The 8,828-nt window shown below is 49.3% G+C and overlaps 1 pseudogene; it reads right to left on the reverse strand.

Moving 5' to 3' along the window:
* Positions 1–4,323: 4,323 nt before the first annotated feature.
* LOC144374823 (potassium voltage-gated channel subfamily A member 5-like) lies at positions 4,324–6,658 on the reverse strand (annotated as a pseudogene).
* Between the last annotated feature and the right edge of the window lie 2,170 nt (positions 6,659–8,828).

An 8,828-nucleotide genomic window follows, 5' to 3' on the forward strand; every position in this document is an offset into this window, starting at 1 on the left:
GGTCAGAAGGGCAAGCTCTCTCTGCAGCTTCCTCTTTCCTTTCTGGGCTTTTACAAGAACCACCCTTAATATATATATTTTTCACCCTTAATATTAATAGTCTGTTCATGGCAATGTAGGTTTCTCTTGGCATGCACCTCAAAACTCCTCTAGTTCCAAAGTTTCTTCCACACTATGAATATTTGCAACAGCAGCTCCTCCCCCACTTGTGGGTGCCAACTTTCAGGCTTTGTCTTTTGGGGTGGCTCAGGTGGCTTATAAGCAACAGAAACTTATCTAGGTTTGTGCCAGGGACCAGGATCTCTGTGGAACTCCCAAGCTTGTAATTTAACATCTCCGTTATGCTTGAAAGGGTGGAAAAGTTTTTTTTTTGCTAGTGAAGATTGGGCTTCCTGGACTTATTTAAGAAACAAGGCTGGAGTACAGCTCAGTGGTAGAGCATGAGCTTAGTATGCACAAGGCCCTGGTTTTGATTCCCAGCACTGCAAAATCAGAAGAAAAAGAAAGAGAGAAGGATCAAAGAGCTAGGCATGGTGGCTCACACCTGCAATCCCAGCATCTCAGGAGGCTGAGGCAGGAGGATCACAAGTTCCAGGCAGACTCAGCAAATCAGTGAGGCCCTAAGCAAATTAGCGAGACCCTGTCTCCAGGACCAGCTGGAAGAAAGAAAGAAAACAGCAGCAGCAATTATCAAAACAGCTGGTATTTATTAAGTTCTTATTCTGTGTCAGACACAACACCAAGTATGTCACTCATATTAACTTAGCTAATCCACTCAACAACCCTATTAATTAGTAACCTTTCCAGCCCCATTTGCAGAAATAGGGACTGAAGCCAGGTATAGTGGTACACACCAATAATCCTGGCAATTCTGGAGGCTGAGACAGAAGGATTGCAGGTTTGAGGCCAGCATCAGAAACTTAGTGAGGCCCTGTTTCAAAAAATAAGAACTGGGGATGTAGCTCAGCTATAAAGTGTCCTTGGTTTCAATCCCCAGTACAAGAAGATGAAGAGGAGGAGGAGGAGGAGGAAGATGAGGGAAAGGGAAGGAGGGGAAGAGTAGGAGGAGGAAGAGGAATAGATTAAGGCACAGATTTACCCAATTCCCATAGCTGGTAAATGGCAAAATGGGTACTGCAACCAAGTAGCCGTAGCTACAAGAGGAAGGCTGAGTTGCAGCTCCAGTGAGAATGGCTGAGTCAGGTGGAGATCCCAGTGAAATGTACAGGGGAGTCCAGAGAGCAGGCTGAGAACGAGCTTGAAGACATTCTCCCAGGACTCTGCACTGGGGAGTCAGGTGGGGCCCAGGAGGGGGACCCCAGTCTCCCCACCAAGCCTCCCTTGGGCAGAACCAGGACTGCCCAGCCAATCCTGCTCTCCAAGTCCTTCCCATCTTTATTCAGAATAAAAGCTGAAGGCCTCCCGTGGCCCACAAGCCCTTGCTCCTGCAGCTGGCACTGGCTTTGGGTCCCTTGGGTATCCAGAGAATATCTTGGCAAAGGAGAAGCAGGGAGACTCCAGAAACCTCCCTCAGAGCTCCTCCCCACTTGGTCTGTGCCCCCCAAACACAAGCAGACACTGCTTTCAACAAGCAAAGCCTCGATTTCTTCTGTTTTCTATCCTAGTTGGCTGTATGCAGCAGGTGCTGAGGCACAGTGGTTAAGACTCAGGGCTTTGGAGGCTGCCCTCTGAGTTGAAGTCCAGCCCCCCCACTTAATAATCTGGTGTTAGGTTGGTGCAGTGGCACACGCCTGTAATCCCAGCAGCTCAGGATGCTGAGACAGGAGGATGGGGAGTCCAGAGGCAGCCTGAATAACTCAGGGAGACCCTGTCTCTAAATAAAATACAAAAAGTGGCTGAGACTATAGCTCAGTGGTTAAGTGCCCTTGGGTTCAATCCCTAGTACCCCCCCAAAATAATAATCAGGTGTTAGGTAGTAGTTGAGATCTCAGTTTCCCCATCTGTAAATTGGAGGTGATATATTGTGCTGACCTGGCAGAGTTGTCCTCAAGATTAAATAAATTAGTCTGGGTAAAGGTGCCCAGGGGAAGGTAGGCGCTGCTAAATGTCATTAGGAAGGGCCTGCAGGGCCGTCTTCGCTGCTGGAGCTGCTGTCTCAGGAGCTTGGATCACTTTAACCCAGGTGCCCAGAGGCACTTTGCAGGATTTTCAAGCCTCTGGGGTTGCAGAGGCCTCCTGTGCTGCCTTCTCCGTGTGTGTGTGTGTGTGTGTGTGTGTGTGTGTGTGTGTGTGTGTGTTTGCAATTCTCGCAATAGGTTCCCATAGAAGCTTGCCATGTTAACACCTCCCAAGGCTCCACGGGTCTCCTGGGCAGGTAGAGAGGATCACAGATGCAGCCAACCCCAGGAGGGCAGGCGGGTGGCCCAGAGCTCCTGCTCAATGCACAAGGGAGGTAAATAAAAGTCCCAGAAGGGTTAGGCCATGAGGTGCACATTAGGGTGAGAATCAGATGAGAATCCAGTCTTCCTCTCTCAGCAACTGGGGGCTTTCATTTCTTTTTTTTTAAATATTTTTTAGTTGTCAATGGACCTTTTTATCTTATTTACTTATTTATATGCAGTGCTGAGAATCAAACCCACTGTCTCACATACACTAGGCAAGTGCTCTACCCCTGAGCCACAACCCCAGCCCCTTGTTTCCTTTACAAAGTGTAAATTATACAAGTAAGGAGTCTCCTCATCTGAAAAACATGCAGGTAAGTGAAAACAATGTGTCATGGCCACCCTGTGTCACTGGCCCGCACTCTGTACCCAGGCCCTGGCCCTGCTTTTCCACTTGACAAACCACCCTCCAGCATAGTGGCTCCCCGGGCAGCCATGGGTCTGTTTATGCATCCGGGTAGCCCCAGTGCTGAGGACAGCGGCCACAGTGAAGGCAATAAATATGCATTCGATCCCTGTCCCCACCATGCCAAGGTAACTGCCATTATCAGTTGGCCTTTCTTTCCTTCCAGATCAGCATCATCCAATAGAAAGTTCTGCAACAACAGAAATGTCATCATTAGCCACTGCTGCACTTCAAGTTCGGCTGATGGCTTTGAGGAACTCTAAATTTAATCCTATTTAATTTGTATCTAAATGTAAATAGCCAGCCACCAGTGGCTAGAGACAACTGCCCCAACCCTGACACCACACCTTCAGAATCAGTCAAAAAGCTCACTCTTGAGGAGTGGACCTGTGATTATGGGTCACAGGCCCTCCCTGCTGAAACTGGAAAACAACCAGTCTTTGGATTATCCAGCAGGAAAAGCAGCAGCAGGAATCCTGATATATAGACCCAGAGAGAAATTGTAGCCAGGGTTATTCCTATTGTCATGTTTTGCCACAGCCACTCAGTATAAAGGAAACAAAGGGATTTGCTTTGAGTTCAGGGACTGCTCAGGGCAAGGCTACAATCTGTCAAAACCAGCCTTTAATGGGAACAGGCAAATCCTTCCCCTGGCCTCTTGCTGCTATTGTCCACCATAAAGGCTTTGCTTATTCCTCTGCTGTGCCATAGGGCAGTGGGCATCAGGCACTGTTCCCTGTGTGACTTTCACACTCATCTGCGCTTTTGTGAACAGATTTCATGCCTGTGGAAATCAGATTTGTTTCTCAGATCTATTGAGAGCAGTGCCAAGGAAGTCCTAAAACCTGCAGAAAAGGACACTTCAGAAATCCAGCCCCAGGGAACCACTGGGGCGGGTGGGGGTGTACTCACCATCCTCTTCCTTTTAGTCCCCTGCACATTCCATACTGATGTGGTGTCTGATACCACACATCACACAGCACCTTGCAGTGTGTCTGTGTCAAAGGCAGCCTGAAACAAACAGAATCTACCCACCATCACCTCTGAGGCTTAGAGAAACCATTATTAGCTTTCCAAGTCTTCTACCCCCAGTCGAGGCATTTGCCCTGACTCCAAAACCAGAAACAACAAGTGGCAGACTATTATCTAAAGTTTCAAAAAAAAAAAAAAAACTAACACTTGCCCCAAGTAAGTCACAATTTATTTCCTGGGATTAAAAATAAGGAAAATGGATTATCAGAAGTCTTCCTCTAACACCATTAGAATGCTTTTCAAAGAAAGTTATAAGAATCACTTAAGACTCACAGAAAAAGTCAGATCTGTTTTTTGTTGTTTTTTTTCCAGAACATTCCTTACCCTAGATATAAAGCACCCATATCACATCCCAGAAAAGAGAGAGACTTGAAGAAACAGTCATGCCAGGATCTCTGGCTCCAAGTATCCCAGGAAAACATCAAAAAACTCTTTTACATAAATTCAACATATATCTTGGGAATAAATGCAAATATTCTCCCTCTGAACTACAGTACAAAAATTCACTCACCAGCCATAAAAATAACATTGTCTTCTATACACAAATATAATAATATGTAAAACAAATTTGGAACACATGGATGGGGAGAGCTACAGAATCTCTTGGGATCTGAGCTATTTAAAGTCATTTTTGTTTGGGTTATCCCTCTGCTGGGTATAGGAAGCTGGCTAAAATACATTCAACTCACAGCGCTCACCATTTCAACAGCTCCTGTGTCATGGAATGTGGTACTTTTTAAAAATAGGCGACCCTTGGTGTCATGGAAAAAAAAGAGGGAAAGTGGGGAGTTAGAGGGTAGGAGGAAGAGAAAAACAGGCTTCAGTAACAAGGTGGACTTGGAATACTCTGTGGTATAAAGTAAATCTCCAGCTTCAGAGGCCACCCCTGTTCCCCAATCTGCTGCCTCCCTTTACAAGTCAGTTTCCCAGCTGCTGTCCAGACAGAGGGCATACAGAGATCTCCGCAAGTCAACATTGCTCTTGGCCTTGAGATTACACTTCTCCAGGGGGCAGCTGCCCCTTCGGTTACTGTCAGAATTCTCCAGGGACCCCCCAGCCTTGCAGAGGGAAGCCTTACTCCAGCTGGACTTCCTTTGTCCTCCGGAGTCTAGTCCAGACCCCCGTCTCTGGTTGCCTTGCTCTTCCTTCAGGGCTCCCTGCTCTTCATGGTCTGTCTCCTGGTGACAGAAGTAGTTAAAGTTGGATACAATGACGGGCACAGGCAGGGCAATGGTGAGGACCCCAGCAATGGCACACAGAGAGCCCACAATCTTACCACCCACGGTGATGGGCCTCATGTCCCATAGCCCATGGTGGTCATAGTGACTACTGCCCACCAGAAGGCATCAGGGATGCTGGAGAAGTGGGACCCCTGGTTGTCTGCTTCTGCAAAGTAGACGGCACTGGAAAAGAGGATGACTCCAAGGAAAAGGAAGAAGATGAGCAGCCCCAGCTCCCTCATGGAGGCCTGCAAGGTCTTCCCCAGAATCTGCAGCCCTTGGAGGGTCTCGAGAGCTTGAAGATGCGGAACACCCGGACCAGGCGGATCACCCTGAGGATGGCCAAGGACATGGCCTGCTGCCCGTTCTGGCCACCCCCTCCTCCACCTCCTGGCTGTTGTTCTGCCAGTTCAGTGCCCAGGGTGATGAAGTAGGGAAAGATGGCCACAATATCAATGATGTTCATGGTGTTCCTGGAGAACTCTGCCTTGCTGGGACAGGCAAAGAAGCACACAAGCAGCTCAAAAGTGAACCAGATGACACACGTGGTCTCTACAATGAAGAAAGGGTCTGCCAATGTCATAGGCAGGAGTGGAGCCACTGTCGGCCAGAGGGAGGTGCCATGGCCCCACTGCCATTTGTCCCTGAGGCGGGGGCAGAAGGCTGGTAAGGCACCGGGGGATGTTGAAGATGCTCATGTTCATCCCTGAACTCAGGCAGGGTCTCCAAGCAGAAGGTGATGATAGAAATGAGAATGACTAAGACGGAGATGATGGCGATGGCCCGTGCAGCCCCAGAGCTTTCCGGGTATTCAAAGATCAGCCACACCTGACCTTGGAACTAGTTACGGGGCAGGGGTTTCTCCTCTTCTTTAATGAAGCCCTCGTCCTCCCGAAAGCACTCCATGGCCTCGTCCCCCAGCTGGTAAAAGCAGATCTCATCTGCGAACACTTCCAGGGAGACATTGACCAGCCTCCACAGGCGCCCTCCAGACTGGTAGTGGTAGAGGATACCATCGAAGCTGGGCCAATTGCGGTCGAAGAAGTACTCATTTCTCAGAAGGTCAAAGTAGGGCAGACGCTTGGCTGGGTCCCCCAGGAGGGTATTGGGGAACTGAGCTAAGGTGCCCAGCTGCGTCTCGAAGTGCAGCCCAAAGATGTTTATGAGAACTCGCTGGTGGTGAAGGGACCCCGGTCCCAGTACTGGTACCTGGTCCTCCACCATGCCCAAGCTGGGGTTGCCTTCTCCCTCCTCATCCTCTGGAGTGGGCCGTCTAGGCTGAGGCAGTTCCTGAGGCAGCGGAGTCAAAGGTCCCCCTCCTGGGTCCATGCCCCTCTGTGTGCTGCACCCCCTTGGAGCCTGCTCCTTTTGCCCATCGCTAAGCCCAGCTGTCGGAGGATACTGAAGCTCTTCTCCCATGGTCTGACCACAGCCTGGTCTTGCCTCACCTTCTCCTCTGATGGTCATGGCACCTCCGTTCTCCAGGGGCACCAGGGTGATCTCCATGGCCCTGGAGCAGGGGGCATGCTGCGCGCTAGCCAAGGGCTCTTGTGCCCCCCACTCAGGTTCTGCCTACACCTCTTGTCGGGCTCCTCTCCCGCAGTCCGCTTGTCTGGCTTTGGGGCGGGCTGGGGTTGCTGGCATGATCCTCTCCCTTGGTCCTGACATCAAGAGCTGCTGCCCTGCTCTATGCTCCTCTCCCTCTCTCTCCCTTACTCTCTGTTCTGGCAGCCGGTTACCAGGCAGCCAAAAAGCCTCCTTCCAGCAGATGCAACCTTCAGCCGCCCCTCTGGCTGCGCTGCTGCTGCAAGGCCTCCACCCTTTGTGCCTCCCCCGCCTTCTTCTCCAGCTTCCCTTCCCGAGTATGTGGCAGCGGGTTTCTCCCAAGAGGACTCAGCTGGGGCCCTGGGCTAGAGAAAGGAGGGGGGCGAGAAGGTCCCCACACCTCGGAGGGTGGAAGAGAGGGAGGGAGCTGCGCGAGAGAGAAACAGGTTGTACTGAGACCATAGAAACTCCAGGAGCAACCAGATGAGAACAGCTCTGCTTTTCAGTTCACCTGGGAACCCGCTGAAAGCCGAATGGACCCGAGGGGAAATCAACTATCATGCTATGAAAGCACTAAGCTTTGCGCTGAGTTGAAGCAGGAGAAAGGAGACAACAGTTGCGTGTGTATGTGTGTGTGTGTGTGTGTGTGTGTGTGTGTGTGTGTGTGTGTATACATATTTCCCTTTGGAGGAATAATGATATTTTTTTGGGAAGAATTACAGACAGGAGGGGGCATGGCAGAGCTATGGACCTTGAAATATATATATGGAGACGCATCTGTCTTCCCATTTCTCTATAAACCCACAAAAAGATACTAGGCTGAACCTTGTAGCACCCCCTGCCCTTGACCTGGGAAAAGTCCTATCCCCAGCTCAGACAGCAGTGGTGAACCAGTGTGGTGAGCCGTTCCTGCGGACTGTGGTCGCCATTACATGATGGCGCTGGCTCCGCTGTGGTCTGTGAAGGACAACTCCTTATCAGAGAGAGTTGGCGTATTGTCAACTCCTTATCAGAGAAAGTTGGCTTGTCGTTTTCTAGCACCCTGTGAGAAGGGTCCACGTGGCAGCTTCGCATTGGGGTTCGCGGTGCTTTATTAAGGCTGGGAGGGGCATCCAATGATTATTCCGGGGATTAGAAGAATTATTAGAAGAATGTCAAGGGCCTGAATAAACTGCTGAAAGAAGATTCCTGAGTCGCGTCTTCCTTGCGGGCAAGGGGGTCGTGACAAACCAGGACAGATCCAAAGGCAGCCCCAGGCTGGCAGCCTCATCATGAGATTGGCTGTCTGGTCCCATAACCCTGCCACAACCCATCAGCCCTCTCAACCAAATCTTATTTACAAAAATCATAACAGGAGGGGAAGGAAGGACTTAAAAATCTTGGTGAGGACTGATTCTGCCTGGTGAACCTTATAGTTAGCAACTGCATGGGGCATGGTGTAGGGAGATGGGGTGAAGGGTGGATGATTAGAGGGAATTACTTTGCTCTTACTATGTATCAGCCAACTCTTGGTGCTTTACAAATATTAACTCACGTATTCTTACAGCAATCTATTTTGCGAGTATTATTTTTGTTCCCATCTTATAAATGAAGAAACAGAAGTACAGAGAGATTGGCTAATTTGCCCAGCATCTCAAAAGTAGAAAGTGGCAAAGCTGGGGATTCAAACCAAGGGAAATCTTTCCAGGAATGTCTGGCTGTTCCAGACACAGCCTACAGATTCTTGACTTTAAATGACCATAGTCACTAAATTCTTGAATATCTCATTAGATTGTCTATTTTTGTTCCTGTAATTGTTTGGGGATTTATAGCTGTGGATGTTACAGCCTCTGGTCTATGAATTTATCTACACAGGGGGATGATCAGAAACTTGGTTCTGGGTGTACAAATTTTTGTTGAAATAGCAGAGTGTAGATATACAAGCTTGTGCCAGAGTTGCTGTGAATCTGGTTCATGTAAATGTTTTTTGTTGTGTATGACTCTGCTGTCTTTGCAGATGTGCATAAATGAAGAAGGGGAATGAGTGTGAAAATCAGTATGTGGAGACATCACTGGCTAACCACAGGGACTTGTATTCTCCTCTCCCAAACTGTTTCATCTCCACTGGGCTTTTATTCTTTGGGCGGGTCGGGGGGGGGGGGGAGTGCTGAGGATTGAACTCAGGTCCTTAAGGATTGGCCTTGTGCATGCTAGGCAATTGCTCTACCTCTGAGCAAGCCCTGA

The sequence above is a fragment of the Ictidomys tridecemlineatus genome, unplaced genomic scaffold (genome assembly GCF_052094955.1).
Source record: "Ictidomys tridecemlineatus isolate mIctTri1 unplaced genomic scaffold, mIctTri1.hap1 Scaffold_90, whole genome shotgun sequence".
NCBI classification, from domain to species: Eukaryota; Metazoa; Chordata; class Mammalia; order Rodentia; family Sciuridae; genus Ictidomys; species Ictidomys tridecemlineatus.